This window comes from Felis catus, chromosome C1, assembly GCF_018350175.1.
Source record: "Felis catus isolate Fca126 chromosome C1, F.catus_Fca126_mat1.0, whole genome shotgun sequence".
Taxonomy (NCBI): domain Eukaryota; kingdom Metazoa; phylum Chordata; class Mammalia; order Carnivora; family Felidae; genus Felis; species Felis catus.
This window is the reverse complement of record NC_058375.1, coordinates 137454289-137471854: the sequence shown is the minus strand read 5'-3', so window position 1 is coordinate 137471854 and position 17566 is coordinate 137454289. Positions and strand designations below refer to the sequence as shown.

At 34.8% G+C, this 17566-nt stretch overlaps 3 long non-coding RNA genes across 5 annotated transcripts in view; 1 reads left to right on the top strand and 2 right to left on the bottom strand.

Annotated features, from left to right (window-relative positions):
• The window catches only part of LOC109502680, a 799154-nt gene that overhangs the window by 412684 nt on the left and 368904 nt on the right, over positions 1-17566 (top strand). The gene's annotated exons all lie outside the window — the stretch shown is intronic.
• LOC123379144 lies at positions 5655-11078 on the bottom strand. Its single transcript, XR_006583189.1, has 3 exons — positions 11052-11078; positions 6738-6865; positions 5655-6209 (listed from the first exon to the last, which is right to left on the bottom strand). It is a non-coding gene; the product is annotated as an uncharacterized LOC123379144 (long non-coding RNA).
• The window catches only part of LOC123379145, an 81126-nt gene continuing 74969 nt past the window's right edge, over positions 11410-17566 (bottom strand). Inside the window, exon 4 of the long non-coding RNA XR_006583190.1 lies at positions 11410-11457. This is a non-coding gene — a long non-coding RNA (uncharacterized LOC123379145). The remainder of the gene's footprint in view (positions 11458-17566) is intronic.

Below are 17566 nucleotides of genomic sequence, written 5' to 3'. Positions count from 1 at the left end.
AAATTCTTTTATCTGGCCAATTATTAAATGGCATGTGATTGCATTTCTGGAAAACCATGGTGCTTCCCCAACAGAAGTAGGACATTGCCAAGGTTTCAAAAGGTAAAAAACAGTTATTTTGTTCAGCTTCTACAGAGGCTGTTCTCTGCTCTTTAAAAGTTTTGCAGGAAGTGAATTAATGTAATAGTTTTACAGTCTGTATAGTATAAAATAGACTCAGATTAAGCTAGCAGACTTGTTATTTGACAGTTTATAAAATATTTTAGTATCTTTTTGGCAGTAGCAGTTTGAATGTTGGCAAATGTACACATTGCTTGCAGTTTCAAAACCTTGTAATGAGTATTTTCCACTGTAATAGCAGAGAGCTGAAATTTGGATAAACCACTTAGACTTGTGAACTCTGACATGCATGGTAACAATGTCTTTGTAAAAGAATTTTGTCAAGTATTGGAGCTCCTACTAATAGCACATCCATCTTTCTGCACACCATAAATCTTAAGAAAATTTCTATTACTCTGCAATTTGTCTGGCTTATGCTATTTATTAGCCATTTTATTCTGCTGCTTTAAGAAGTAATGTGATGTTCATTTTATTGCTGGTTCAATAAATTGTTAATTATAATGCAGTGATTGCAGCTGACGTGATTTAAAAGCCACATTAGCACTATAGCATTAAGTTTTAACTATTTTACCCTTCAATTCCCTGTTTATACAACAGTAAAAGGAAAATAGCCTTAGACTAATTTAAAAAATGAAGGTACTTATATCTATTGATCACATGACACATTAGAAACTTTTTTTTAATAAAGGTTACACTTTTGTCTTGAAAAGTGGGGGAAAATGAGTGAACGATACACAATAGAACACTTAAGAGAATAGCGTATGACTCTAAGACAGGTAGAACATAAGTGAAGTAACCAGATTATATTTATGAATGTTAATATTAGAGGCGTCTACAAACTGTTAAATAGAAAAGCATATGGGTCATGCTAATTTTGTAAAGGTATTCCTTCTGAAATAAAGAAAAAGTTAATAAGAATATGATAGGTGTGACTTTTGAAGAATATTTAGTTTTATGCTCTAAATGATCAAACACTATCATCATTAACAACCCTATTCTTTTCAGGCTCAGACTAACCTAGATCATTCTTGCTTGGCTAAAATACATGAATTTTAGTCCCATGTTGTATTCCCATTGAAATATGTCAACTCACACTCTCCTCAACATGGAAGCTGTGACACTTCCTATACCATACATGTTTGCTGTTAATTATGTACTGCTCCATATAATTTCAGAGTGTAAAGTCTGTCTTTTCATGCAAAGTATGGAGTTTGCTCACTAACTTCAGTTCCCGGAAGCCAAGGATTCTGTTCTTTGTTTGTTAGCCCCCCGTACCCAACTCCCTCAGTACCTGCAAAATCCCAAGCATTAATATAAACTCTTCAAGTAAATATATTGGTTCCAGAACATTTCTCTAAGGCTGTATCTGTACGTTTTAAATGATGTATAATCTATGAGGTACCATTTCTCTTACACTGATGAGTGAGGGGCTAGTGAATATGCCCGTTAATGCCAGTAAATTAGATTGGCTTTCTTTTAATTTTGTGATTCGGTTTGCAAAACAGGGAAAGGGACCAGGAGTTGGATGATTTGGGTGTCTTTGTGCCTTTCTCCTAACCCCCTTTTTTCTGGCACAGTATGAATTTGGGCAAATCAGTGGAATTGTTCTAGGATTTGGTTTGAGTATTGTTTTGTTTTATTCATCATCTCCAAGTAGAGAAACTACCATGTGCCAGGCACTCAACTATATACTGGGAGTACAATTGTAGATAACCCTTCTAAAGTTTACCTGCTAATGAGCGTAGATATGTAGATACCCAGATGCCTTTGATTTTTTCCCCTGCAATAAAGCATTGATCCAACAATTTATAAATCATTATCTTGTGCTATCTATAGCACTGGGCTTTCTTCTTTTTTAGTGCTTTGTCTTATTAAAAATATGTATAAGATGGCTGTTATCTATATATGCTTATTTAAATGGAGAATTTGGCAATTATAACTATTTCTAGTACCATAAAATATTAGAAATCAAAAAAGATTTAAAGCCAATTAGTTTGTAATTTTACTACTTCAGGATAAATTGAGATTTCAAATTATATAGCTCTTTGGCTGCACTTCCAAAAGTCTGATTCAGTAGCTTGGGTTGAGATCCTGGGATCTGTATTTTCCTAACTCTCCCTGCGTAAAAGCCATTGATCTAGCTCACATCTTCGATCTTACGACACAGAACAACTGAAGCTTAGATCAGGATCTTCTTCATCAATATGGGACAGAACTTTCCCACCCTGGGCCTGGGCACTTGCTGTCCACCCTACTTAGAATGTTCATTTTCCTAGATTGTTCCATGGCTGGCTCTTTCTTTTCCCTCATATCCCAGCTCGAATTTCACCTCCTGGGAGAGACTTCCTTCAAAGGGTTCCCTTTCATTTGCTTCCTTTTAAAAAAATCTGTCCAAAATGACAATTATCTTGTTTAACTCTCATTCTATGACAATGTAAATTTCATAAAGCAGAATTCTTGGTCCCATTTTTCATTATTATAATCTAATACCTAGCATACTGCTGGAGCATTGCAGGCAGGGGAACATAGGGTGTGGAATGAATGAATGAATGCATGCATGCATGAATGCTTTGTTCAAAGTCAGATAAATTGTATCAAGAGGGATAAGACTCTATATATGCTTAGTGTTCTCACCACCAGGGCCATGATACCTCCCTTTTGCAATCTCCTGTTGTTTTTTACAGTGGGATAAGATTTTAAAAGTTCTTTGATTCAAAGTGTTTAATTTTTAGTTCAGTAAAGTGTGCCACAGGCTACAGAGTTGAAAGGTTTTGCCTAAGGGCATGTATAATTGGTGACTTAATTAGGAACAGGAATGCAGGTACTGTATCTGTTGATCCAGTAGTCTCTTTACGTTATAACTTAGCCTGAGTTTTAAATAAATATGTTGTTTTGACTGAATTATTCAGATTTTCCCAATCTTTCTTTACTTTTGAATATAAGAAAATTGCTTTTATCCATAAAGAGGGTTTGTCTAGTAACAGTCTAAGCATTTCTGTGTGTATATGACAGTTGGAAAAAAAAGTGGCTATGATCATAAACTTGTGGGTTTCATATGCATAAGCAATGGGTGCCCATTCCTGTCTTTATTTAAGAGGAGAGACCTCCATAGAGCTCTGGATTGACAAAGTGAAGTGGTGTTTATTTCTCACTAGTGCATTACTCTTTGTGAAGAATTAGTCTATCTGAATATTCTACAAATTCTGTATTATATTAATCTAGATTCAATCTTTCTTTCTTTAGTAAACCATTTTGAGAAGCCAACCACCCATCTAATAATTTGAATTTTCACATTGATTTAGGAAGCCCTCCTTTTTAGGCAGTCTTTTAGTAGTATCTTCAATATAAAATTGATCTTCATTTCTGTTTTGGCATCTTTGCTCAGGCTTTTCTGTGCATATTGGTCAAGTTATAATATTTCCAACTCCTTGTCTGTGTAGCATTGGGAAAAAGAAACAGGAGGTGGAAGAAAATAACTTCCTCTCCATTATCCCTTGCTCACAACTCAAATTGGTGTTTTAAAATGTGTTTATTCATTTGTGGTCCCATTTAACATGACCTAGTATACTGGCACATTAAGACATGTAGCTGGCACATTAAGACAAGCTTCCAGGGTTAACGTGTTAAGATTTTGGACATTTGATTCCAAAATTGAAAATAGTACACAGCACAGGCTATAGGAACACTTCAAAATTATTTCTTAGAACGTATTTGACTTCCATTAAGACAAAATGTCTTAAATGCTGGAAATCTCCATAGATTCTTCTTTTGTTTCATTAGTTCTTTTCAGGATTTTTTGGCCATAGTGGCATATCTCACTGATTTACTCAGATTCTGTATGGGTGAAACCCAAATTTTCATATCTTTAAGAAGCTCCCCAATTGATTCTAGCAAGCTGTAAAAATTGAAAAACTGCTAATCTCATTCTTTTAGGACATCATCCTGTAGCTTTACCAGATTAGAACCTTTGTTTTTCTCTTACATGTAGAAGTTACATAACAGGAAATCTTTGAGAAATTGTGACTTATGAAAGTCCAAAGTGTTTTAAAACGTCAGAGGATCTGTTTGCCAAGGAATTATACAGAATCTTTTACTCCACAAATAATACTACTTCTGTATGACATGTAGACCTTGATAAAAATATATGCTTCCTGAGATAAGCTTGAAGAACATCATGGGTATTGTTCAGTGAATAGATGTTCCTAAATGGCTGTGAAGAGGCTTTGCATTATTTTCTCTAGCTTCCCTTAGCCTCACCAATGGTCCTGACTGCAGGGTAGGAGGACAGCTGTGTCTCAGTGCCGCGACAGCTAATGTCCTTTACTGCTGTTCACTTGATCTGATTTCCATTTTTTTCCTGAACCTTAACTTTATTTTTCTGTTTATGATTTCATCTCCTCTTCTAAGTGAGACATGTGTTATTATTTCACTGATCCTGATCTCCAGGTTCCCTCCTCAAGTGTAATACTTAAGTCCTACTTCAAAATTGCTGTACTGTTTCCAGCTACTTAAGATAAAGAACTCATTTGTTCTTCTCTAAGCCTCAGAATCCTAAACCTTGGTAGAAACCTCTTGTTACTGTGACCATCGTCATGTTCTGATAAGAACTATGACCATATCTGGGGCACATCAGGAAATATTGATACTGGATCCTTTGTTGGCCTTATATGTTCTCCAGCTGAAGCACTGTTTTTTAGAATGATCATTTCCTCTTGCTTTATAGTTGACTGTATCAGTTGCACTTCCTATCTTAGAAATATTCACCTGCATTAATTTCCATTATTTAATTGGCAGGATTACTTTCTAAGAGAGAGCTTCAAATTTTGGTTATATTGGTAATTACTGTGTATTACCTTGATAACTATTTCTCCTCCTGAACTCTGTCTGTCACCTCTACCCATTCTCAGAATGTAACCAGAACATTTCTTCTGTTTGTTCTTCTGTTTACCTAGTGATAGGATTGCGCCAGGATGCTATAGAAACCAGAGGGAGGCTTGTTCATTCTGTCACTTTTATGACATTTCAACTGAATGTCTCACAGCAGGTCAACTTCAATGTATTCAACCCTGAAACTTTGATATATAATGTCTTGTCTATGAAGTCTTCCTCGATCTCTACTTCCATAAATGGCACCAATGTTCTCCTAGTTGCTGAAGCCAGAACTGTAGTCATCATTCTTTATTCTTCTCTCACACCTTATATTCAGTCAACCACATAATTATATTTAGTCTCCAAAATGTCTAAATTCCAGGCACTTTTTTTTTTATTTCAACATCCATACGTTTTCTTTGATATCATCAACTCTTACCTACAAACCCCACTTAATTTCTTGCTCTCTCCAACCTCATAATCTATTCCCTTTTAGGGACAAGAATACTTTTTTAAGGTAATAAGTAAGGTTATATTACTGATGTGGGAAACAAAGGCAGAAGGAAATGGCAAATTAAATTAAATTTCCTTATAACCTGCAGCCATTGACAAATACTTGAGATAGGCAGAGTATAACATTCCTCCAGGAACTCCCTACTGTTTTAGTGTTAATGCTTTGCTAAAGGGAAAAACAACCTTAGCTTGACAATAGCTAGGCCTGCAGTATTCGGTGAGTCTTCTTTAGCATATGAAAATCCTCTTGGAAACTTCCCCTCGACTTTATCTCTCCAAACTCCCAAATCTATATTCAGTCTCTCCTCAAGGGGCAGCTCTTCCTGCCCACTGGTCCTGTTTCAGTATTTTAATAAAAACAACTTTTTGCACCACAGATGTCTCAAGAATTCTTTCTTGGTCATCGGCTCTAGACCCCCACCACCATTCCAAAATTACATCATTACTACGATGCTATGTACAAACTAACCCCTCATTTCATTGCTCACTTTACCTTGAGTCATTCTCCCTGCTTGTACAACAGAATTTTCTCCCACTTCCATTCTGCAAACACATTGGAGTCATTGCCAATTTAGGTCCCTGACAAATGTTATTTCTTCTGCTTGAAATGTTTTTCTTCTTATTTTTTCTATAGGTAGCCATTTTCAATTCTTCAAGATGAATTTGACCAATGTGCATCAAATAGATTGTGGGGTAGAGGGCACATTCTGGGAAGAGAAATGATGGTGTTCTGATTAAGGGTGGTATTAGCAGAGATGAAAATAAGTGAAACATTTAGAATAGATTCTTTTTTTCTTTACATTTTTTTAGTGTCTATTTTTTTTTTTTTTTTTGACAGAGACAGAATATGAGTGGGTTAGGGGCAGAGAGGGAGACACAGAATCTGAAGCAGGCTCCAGGCTCTGAGCTGTCAGCACAGAGCCTGATGCAGGGCTGGAACTCACAAGCTGTAAGATCATGCTAAATAGGACTGAGCCGAATTAGGACTCTTAGCCAATTGAGCCACCCAAGCACCTCCAGAATAAATTCTAAAGTTAATAGGATCTGATAAAAATTACATATGTGAGAAGGAAAATTATAAGAATGATTCCTAATTTCTTGGCGAAAGTAGGTGATAACATTCACCGAAAAAGCAAAGTCTAAGGGAAAAGTTTTAGGTCTTCCTAGTGGGAAAGGAGAGTCAGCAAGTATTTGCAAACTCATTGTAAGGAAAATCAGCATTCATTTTGACTTACTGAAGGTGGGAGATGTGGGTGATGGAGAATTCAAGGATGACTTCAGCATCTGGCTTCAGTAAGATGCTGTGTCACGGAGGAAAGTTCTGGGAGTAAGTGATAAATCTACCAGCTCTGGAAACCTGGAACTGAAAAAAGATTAAGATAAGGACCATAGTTTTGAGTTATTAGCTTAGAGATCATAACTGAAGACAAGGACATAGGTAGTATTAGCTAAAATGTAGAGAAGCTGAGGCTAAAACCTGAAGGGTTGAGTGGAGAACAACTATCAAACAAGTCCTAGAATTTTGACCCAAGAAATACTAGAAGAGTGTGTTAAGGATGTGCTGTAAGGAACAGACCAAACAAACAAACAAAAAAAAAACAAAAAAACTTTTGAGAAGGTAGGCTGTTATTGGAGTGAAGTCTTCCCTAAAGCATTTCTGCCCTAGATAGGTTTTGAGAATTTGCAATACAAAAGATTTGATGAAAGGAATTTCTTTCCTATAATATTAACAGGTAACAATGGTATTTACAGACTGCAGTGTTGACAAGCTTTGTTTCCTTTAAGTGAAAATGCCCTACAAACTCTGATTGGCATCTATATGAAAACAAGGTATTCTGATTCTTAATAGCTGATAAAAATGTTCATTGAAAAATATTGGCTGCTTAAATGAAGGGCCTTAAATAAAAAGACAGTTTTGGAGGTCAGCTCTGTGCTAGATACTGGGCATTGATAATAAATAACTCAAACTTACTGTTCTTCAAGAGTTCATTCTAATGAAGGAGAGGTGAACAGATAGCAATTAAACCAACTACCTAAAAATTATAATAACATTTATAATAATAGTTATAGACAAAGAGCTATCCAAAAAATAGGAGGTAAAAGATGCTTAATTCTGTCTATGGTAGGGAAAAACAAGTCTGGTAGCAGAGGTAATATTCTAGCTGATATTCTATGCATTGGCATATCCTCTACTTTTGTTTTAGAGTTTTGTTTAACTTCCACAGATATTTCATAAACTTTTAGGGTAGCTGTCTCCTTGAGAATCTGTTAAATCATATGCCCTCTTTTCATAGAAACTGGACACTGCAGCCATTCACAAAATTTCAAATATTTAAGGACTTCCTGGATCAATATGATATTGCAGAAATAAATGGAGACCTTCTGTGTGGTTCTGATTTTTTTAAATGTTCATTTTGGGAGAGAGCATATGCTCATGACCAGGGGTGGGGCAGAGAGAGATGGAAAGAGAAAATCCCAAGCAGACTTTGGGCTGTCAGTGCAGAGCCCGCCTCAGGGCTCAATCTCAGGAACCATTAAAACAAGACCTGAGCCAAAATCAAGAGTCTAGACACTTCACTGACTGAGCCACCAGGTGCCTCTATTTTTTTTTTTTATTAATTCTAGACTTTAAAGTCTAGAACATTATATAAGAATGATATATAAAGTGTTATAATTTGCAGTATTCTTTTCTCTTCTTGTAGACTTTCATCCCTATTGTTGTAATTTACATATCACTTCAGACTAATATTCTAAAAGGACCACTTTGATTATATCATGACATTCTTCTGTTTTATCCCTACTAATACCTGAAGTCTAAAATTCTACATCTTGTTTTTATAGCTCACCGTAATTTCTTTTTTCCCTATAACTCAAAGATTATTAAGTTTTGCTTGCCCCTATTCATTATCACTTTCGTTGTAATTCGTCAAATGGTTATTAAGCCTGGCATTCTATGCCAGCCATTGTGCTGCTATTGGAAATTAAATAAGAAATAAGCCAGAAACTGTACCTGGGCTCAGAGAATATATTTTCTTTTGAATGATACACAGTATGTTCTTGAGATAACCTTGACAACTTGTTATTCTTCAAATTCCTTGATTCTGCTGTGCTATGTGATACCTGAAATGAGTTCTAACACAGACTCTTCCCATGCCCTTCCTTCCATAATTTCAAATTCTGAGCCTGTTCAAATTTCTTCTCAGTGTTTTGGGAAGTCTTTGATTATCCCAGATTGATCAAGGGCTTCTCTTCCTTACATCTTACAGCTTTTTACTCTATTAGTTGTTATTTATACCAGTAATTGTAGGGCAAGTCAATATTCTGTCATTTTCCCAATGCTTATTATAATGTATAATTATAAAATTTTGAAGAGTAAGAGTGGCATTTTATCCTCCTGTGCAGTGACTGTCTTTGGGCATTAAACCAAAATACAAATGAATGACTTTGTGAAATTGGGCCTGTCACAGCTATGCCACGTTTAAAATCGTGATCTATAAAAATTTCTACTAGAAAGTGAGTTCTCTGAGTGGAGATAGCATGACACCCTCTTGCATATTATCCACATAACCTGCTACAGATGCTAAGTATATATTGAGTTAATAAATTAATGAGTAAAGGAACACTTTACTTTTTAAAAGATTATTCTTGACACTGCTAAACTAGATTTTACATGATGTTTCTATGTGAAATATTTTTTCTTTTCAGAACTTCTAGTTCCATTCATGACACCTTTTTGGCATTTTTAAAATACTCCTTCCAGGGGCACCTGAGTAGTTCAGGTCATGATCTTACAGTTCATGGGTTCAAGCCCCACGTTGGGCTCTGTGGTGACAGCTCGGAGCTTGCAGCCTGCTTTGGAATCTGGGTCTCCCTCTTGCTGTGCCCCTCCCCTGTTCCTTGCACTCTGTGTGTGTCTCTCTCTCAAAAATAAATAAACATTAAAAAATAATAAAATACTCCTTTCAAATATTATTTCTTCTTTCTTCTCTTTTTGGTTTATGAGGAGCAGAGGAGTGGAATGGGTAGAAGCTATTTCTTTCCCAGCTTTAGTTGAAGCCTGAGGCAAAGAACCTCTTGGTCCAGCTGCAATCCAATCTGGTATCTCTAATATCTGTAATAAAACATTTACCATGAAGTAGACTATTTTATGGAAAATTATTCATGTATCTACCTCCCTGGATCTTTACATTCCCCCTTTCTCTTGTTCTCTGCATTACATAGGATGAGACATGGAATGGGAAGAAAGAATCCAGCCATTTCATTAGAGTGCTAATACACTTTCTGTAGAAAACGTCTATCATGATAATTTAGGAAAGGATTGCTTTGTTCCCTTGATGTATCCTTCTTGGGCAGGGAGATTGTATGTTTTTCTTTTCCCCTGTCCTCCCCCACCCCCCACTTGCCCTCCATAAGTGGGTAGATTGGCTTTTCTTTTTTTTAATGGGAAATTGGTTTGGAGAAATATCTGGGGATTTTGATGGTTATCAAAATTGCTTCAGTGTGTAAAATGTAGAAGTGGAGTTTTCAAGAATGGACTGTTGTAAGATTCCTGACCCTCCACTTCTCTGTGCTAAAAGGAGAAAGCACGAAACACAAATATCTTGAAAGAGTTACATCCCTGCCAGTCATGTCATTGTTCAGTTGGGATAAAGTAACTTTTCCAAGTTTGGAAAATAAAATTGGTATTAACTCTAAAAACCTGTGAAGTTTTACTCCAGCCCCTGGTTAAGAAACCCAATTCCTGAAAGAATTGAGCAATATTTTTACTTTTCGTGTGTCCTTCTTTTTTCTTTTTTTTTTTTAATGTTTATTTATTTTTGAGAGAGAGGGCGGGGGGAGAGAAAGGGAGACACAGAATCTGAAGCAAGCTCCAGGCTCTGCCCTGTCAGCACAGAGCCTGACACGGAGCTCGAACCCATGAACCGTGAGATCATGACCTGAGCGGAAGTCAGACTCTTAACTGACTGAGCCACCCAGGTGCATCTCATATGTTCCTCTGTCCAAAGAAGAAAACTAGGCAGAGGTGAAGTATTGAGAAGCAAATGAAAGGGAGATTGGTTAAATATAGGTAAAGATAATATATGCCTAAAGATGATGAAAAGTGAAACAGGCATCTGTTTATATATGAAAACATGTTGGAAAGGCAGTGTTGGGTAGAAGTTAAGAGTGAAAGTTCTAGAGTCAGAATACCATGGTTCACATTCTGGCTCTACTAATTGTGGATTATCATGGACAGTTAACCTGTCTGTGCCTCAGTTTCTTATTCAGTGAAAGGCAATACTACTATCTAACTTAAGAATTTGTATTGAGGATTAAGTGAGAAACTCTACAAAAAGTTTATCAAGGTCAATGTGTTGGAAGATCCCAACACAAGATAAAATTAATATTTTATCTTAGGATATGGAGTGTATAGAATATAATGTGAGTAGTGTTTCCTGGAACTGTGAATTGCGGTGGTCTTAAAAGTACTTAGCACGATGCCTGCGTACAGTTTTGAGAAACAGGAGAATAATTTAAAAGCTGGTAGTAGGAATAAATATTATTCTTACCCATATACTGTGTGCCAGGCAGTACACTAGATGTGAGAGACACAGAGATTAATATGATAGATACACTTCCTGCTTTCATAGAGCTTATAGTTTTGCAGGGAAGACACATAATTTAAAAAACAACAGCATAAAATATGAGATACTCTCCTATAGGAGCTATGAGAGCAATTAAGATAAGTAGGGCATGATATACCTGCTGATAAAATAATGTTACTTCTAATTCTGTATTGCTCTATTCTTTAGATATAATTAAGGCTATAATGAGCAACATTCATAACAATTTTAGAGCCATAGAAATATTTTAGTTCAACCTATTTATTTTACAAAATTAAGGAGATAAAGACTAGAAGTGACTTACCAATACTGCACAGTTTGCAGAGATATAACATTGTTCTTTCCATAGCACCTTATAGCAGAAGTAAAACAATTACTTATTTTTTATGGTCAATATTTATAAGCATTTATAATTGGAACATTCACATGCCTTACTTACTTCATGTGCCTTTTGTCTTACTGCGTTAAAGGCAAACTGGTAAAGACATTTCCCAACTTTTTAGAAACTAATGAATAAACAAAAAGCAGAATCAAACCTATAAATACAGAGAACAAACTGATGGTTGCCAGAGGGAATGAGGGCTGGGGAATGGGCATTATGGGTAAAGGGCAATGAAAGATACAGGCTCCCAGTTATGGAATGAAGAAGTCACAGGAATAAAAGGCACAGCATAAGGAATATAGTCAGTAATATTGTAATAGGGTTATATGGTGACAGATGGTTGCTACACTTGGGTGTGCATGGCATAACTTATAGAGAAGTTGAACTGCTATGCTGTACATCTTAAACTAATGTAACTTGGTGTGTCAACTACACTCCAATAAAAAATTATAAAAAAAGATTGTCACATGTTACAAGAAAATGTCAAGCATGGCAATATTCTCATTTGAAAATAAGATAAGCTAAGAAGTATATTTTAAACATATTATAGATGATTTTTCTTCTTTTAAGCCAGAAAAGCAAAATTATAATGAATTCTGATTTTGACATACTTAAAATATTGAAACTTAAAAAGAAAACTATGTATGAGGTAAATTAGTCATGGAATAGACATATGCATAATTGGATTTCGATGAATTAAAAGTTATACCCTAAAATATTATAGCCTTATAAAATTGCCTTGAGGATAAAGTAGATAGAATTGACATATTACTCATAATCAGTAAAACATTAACAAGAATAGGAATTAACATCCTATCTTACTTTAAGAAGGAGAGTGGAGAGAGAGAAAGAGACAAGGAGGAGGTGGAGGATGATGATGACTTTCTTTTAACTTTATTTATTTATTTTGAGAGAGAGAGAGAGCGCATACAGGAGGGGCACAGAGAGAGAGAGAGAGAGAGAGAGAGAAGAGAGAGAGAGAGAGAGAGAGAGAGAGAGATTGAGAATCCCAAGCCAGCTCCAAGCCATCAGTGCAGGGCTCAAATTCACAAACCACGAGATCATGACCTGAGCTGAATCAAGATTCAGATGCTTAACCAACTGAGCCACCTAGGTGCCCCAGATAATGATGACTTTATGGAGAACAACCTTTATCCCCAGTAATTTAAGCTTATTGTTAATGTTCTTTTTCTATATTCACTGCATTTTCCACTGCCAACATCACTGTGATTTTATCTGATTCAGTCTTCATCCACTCTGTGCTCTAGGAGGAGTCCTCTAGTGGACCTGTGATTTGGGCCACATCTAGCAGAACATGCAGGTCCCTCAGCCACAGTGATTGCTTTGTGGGGGATGGGGACTGGACAAATGCAGATCCAATTTGATGCTCCTGGCAGTGTTTCAGTTGACATATAATGTACTTACAGAGAAATGTACAGGTTTAAGTTTACAGTTCAATGATTTTGACAGTTGCATATACCATTTAATTCACACCTTACCAAAATACAGACTTTTTTTATTATTATCTGGAAAAATGCCTTTTGTGCTTTTTAGTCAATCCATTCAAGGCCTCAGAGGAGGCAACCAGTTTTATCATTCCATCCACTATCAAACATTTTTGCCTTTTTCTAGATCAGCTCTGACAAGTTTCTAGATCATTTAGATTACCACATACAAGTTCACCTATTTCCAAATCATCATATAAATGAAACCATACTGTATGTAGTTTTGTGTCTGGCTTCTTATACTCAGCAGAAGCTTTCTGAGTTTTATCTATGGTGTTATATGTTTTATTAGATTATTCCCTTTTATTTCTGAGTATATATCACAAATTTTTTATTTCTCATATTAAGAGGCATTTTATGTTGTTTCTTATTTTGGGCTTTTATAAATAAAGCTACTGGTGTGAGCATTTTTTATAATCTCTTTGTGGGCATATGTTTTCCTTTATCTTGGGCAGACACAGAGTAATAGAATTGCTAGGGCAGTGTATGATTTACTTTAAGAGAAAATGACAAATTTTCAAAGAGCTTGTGTCACTGTATGTTCCCCATCCTCATCAACACTTGTTGTTGTCACTTTTTAAAAAAAATTAGCTATTTCATTGCAAGTGCAATAAAATTTCATTATGGTTTTAATTTGCATATCCCTGGTGTTTAATGAATTTCAGCACTATTTCATGTGTTTATTGGCCAATTATATATAATAAATATATATTGTATATAATAATGTATAATATATAAATAATAATATATGCAATATAATACATAATACATATAATAATATATAATACATGATAATATATATAACAATATGTAATGTATATATAATATATGTATATTCCTTTTTAAGTGCTGTTCAAGTTTTTGCCTTTATGACAATTCTTCCATATACCCCCTCCCATCTTTTGTTCTGTCATTATACATTTTCCTTCTAGAGATGTTATAAACCTTACAAGGCAGTGTTCTATGTGTTCTTAACAGTCAGTTTGCTTTGAAAGAATTTAAGAAACTAAAGACAAAAATATTTGACTTTTAATTTAGGCATATATTTGAGTTTTCATTTCTTTATGTTGTACTTCAATTAGTACTATTTCTCTTGTGACTGAATTCTACTTTTTGTGTTTCTTATTGTGCTCATCTGCTGATGACACATGATTTCAGCTTTTGTTGGTCTAGGCAAATATTCTTATGTGAAGTGCCGTCCTATTTTGTTAAATTTAGATATTTAGATTTTTTTTTCTTTTAGCACTTCGAAGTTGCCATTCTATTATCATCTAACTTATATTGTTTCTGATGGAAAGTCTTTGATTTTCTTATTGTTGTTCCCCTGTAAGTGATGTGTCTCCTTTTTAAGATTTGGGTTTTTGTTTGTTTGTTTTTTTTGTTTTTTGTTTTTATTGATTTTCAAAATTTCAGTATGCTATTCTTTGGTGAATTATTCCTTTGATTATCCCTGTTGCATTCATTAAGATTTTTGTCTCTGTCATTTTACAGTTTTTATCGAATTCAAAACATTTCAATCATTATTCCTTTAAATAATTTTTCCTACTCTAAATAATTTTTCCTGCTCTCTCTCTCTTTCTCCTCTCATGTATTTCAGCCACATGGATTTTTAATCTGGTATACATTACTAATTTTGTTTTGAATGAGAGAGTGCTCATGCACACACGAGTGGGAGATGGGCAGAGAGAGAGAGAGAGAGACAGAGAGAGAGAGAGAGAGAGAGAGAGAGAGAGAGAAAGAAAGTGAGAGAGAATGTTAAGCAGGCTCTACAACCAGGGTGGAGTCTGATGCAGGGCTAAATCCCATGACCCTGAGAACATGACTGAGCCAAAATCAAGAGTCCAACACTTAACTGACTGGGTACCCAGGTGGCATCGCTAATTTTTTATCAGCCTTTTTCTTTTGTTGTAAGTTTGGATCATTTTTTTTATCTTGTATTTAAATATACCCATTTTTATTGTACAAACTTGATGTTAAGCTGATCCAGCGACATTTTCATTACAGAATTACAGTGTAAAGTTTTAGAACTTCCATTTTATTTGTTACAGTTTATGTTTCTCCACTGATAATTTGGTATTTTTTATTCTGTTAAGAATAGGTATGTTTTATTCTGTTAGTATATAACTTTAAATCGTAGTACATGTTTATAATAACCATTTTAAATTCCTTATACTCTAATTCTGTTATATCTGACTTTTCCAGTTTGATTTGTATTCAGTAATTTCCTTCCTGGTTATTTTTCATGTTTTCCTGTTTCTTTTTTATGTCTAGTGACTTTTGATTTGAAGTTGAACACCGTGGATCCTGTATTATTGTATGTCTGAATTGTCTTCCTTAATGAAGTACTGAATGTTATCAAGCATATAGTAAATCTACTTCCAGATCAGCTTGATCCTTTTGAGGCTTTTTTTTTAAAATCATAGTTTATCCAGAGTAGCCTTTCTCCTTGGTCTAATTACTCCTCCTTCTAAGATGTGTAATTTCTGGTATCCCTACTGGAGGTCCAGAGTGTGCAGGAAGGTCTCCCTTTAGCTGCTGGAACTACATGTTTCCAAGAGTGTGTGAACTCAATTAGTTATTTAGCTCACAATGCCCTAGCAAGTGTTCATTCTCTATTGGTATTTCTGAAAAGTAGTAGTGATTCTTTGACTGGTCTTATGGAATTTTGCCCTGACTATTCAAGCTTAATATACAACCAAAGTTGTAAGGGCAGCCTTTTGCCGATTTCTAGAGTTTCTTTCTTTTAGAGCTCCCTTCTCTGAAGTACACTGTCCCGTAACACCCAGCTACCTCAGAAACCTCAAACTCTGATCTTTTTCTTCTCATCTTATCAATAATGATATGCTCTGTTGCTTTTTCTGTCCTCTCTACCATGGCCCAGAAAGTGTCATTATGCAAAAAAGCCAGACCAGTTGTGGGGCTTACGCTCGTTATTTCCCTTCACTAAGAAATCATAATCCTGCACTGACCCTAATAAAACTCTTGTAAATAATTATTTCATTTGTTTTGTCCAATTATGTAGTTTATGGCAGCAGGATATCCTTTCATGGCTGAACGTAGAAAATAAAATGGATTCAATGTTAATGGCTCTCTTTGACTATTGGGAAAAAAGGTATGCTTTCTTTTCCTTCATTCCTTCTTTCTTTTGCTCAATTTGAACCTGGGATAACATAGGCCTAGAGGTGCTATTATCTATCTTGGTGCCATATCAAGTTTGAGAATGACACAGCATGGAAAAAAAACAGAGCCAAAACATGAAAGGAGTCTATGACCTGATGATTTCATTAAACTCAACTCTATTTGACTTAGATTTATGGTCTAATAAATGGCTGCATGTCTCAAACATAGTTAGTACTTTTGGTCTGCTTGCAACCCAAAGAATCTTAATACATCTTAGAAACGACAGTGTTTTCTACCAGTGCCCTATGTAAGATTTTATGTTCTGATTAATATCAATTGAGTATGTACCATAGGTCAGGTGTTGTGATAGTAATTAGTGTTATTTATAATACTAGGCTGCATGGATGATTTGATTTGATCCCGTGTGGTCATTTGTATCATATTCAGCTTTATAATAATAAAAGTGTTATTTAACTAGCAATTAATTAAACTTTATTTTCTAAAATTGATGGTTATAAAATAACTAGGAAAACAAAGAAGTTGCAATTTAATAGTACATATTCGTTTGGTACAATTTAATATACTTCTCTAATCAAATTTAAAATTTTCAACATATCATTTTACCTTAGATTACTAGCATAACCAAAGGAAATGAATTCTTACACTGAGATAGAAGTCAATAGTTATATCATCTATTATTACTTTATTCATTATGTGTAGCTTTAGCTTGATAAGTATGTGTGTATATATTTATATATATATATGTATATATGTATGTGTGTATATAATGCATATATATTACATATACCATATATACCTATATATGCATGTGTGTATGCATATAGTATGTTTAGATGGAATTTCCACATTAGTGTCCAAAGGTTTCTTGTTTAGTGGATAGATAAGAATTGTAAAACAGATATTTCAAGTAGAGAACAATGAGAGTCTAAAAGATCTTTGGTGCAACATGTTCTTGTATAAATGCAGTTTGGAAAGACACACTTAAAAGTATATTTAATATTTAGAATCAATCTACCTATAACATGAATCTGGTGTAGAAGTGGGAGTAAGCAATGAAATTTTCATGGTAAATTATGATAGTAGGAGAAAATGTAGGAGTGTACTGGGGTTTAAGAATCTTAGTGTGTTCAGAAGCCAAAAAAAAAAAAAAAAAAAAAAAAAAAAGGAAAAAAAGAAGCCACAGATAAAAAAAAAAAAAGACCAGACTTCACTAGAAATGAAAAATAACGTATTCACTAGAAACATATTCAATACATCTTCTGTGTAAGGCATAAGAGGCAGAAATAGGTTATTGAAATACATATGAATATAAATTGTGTATTAGTTAGAAAGCTACCAAAAATTGTTTATGCAGTGAATACTTCGTTACCCTTCGATTTTCTGTTGCTTGTTTAGTTATTTACTTCTTATAGTTCTTATCTAAGGTGCTTTCT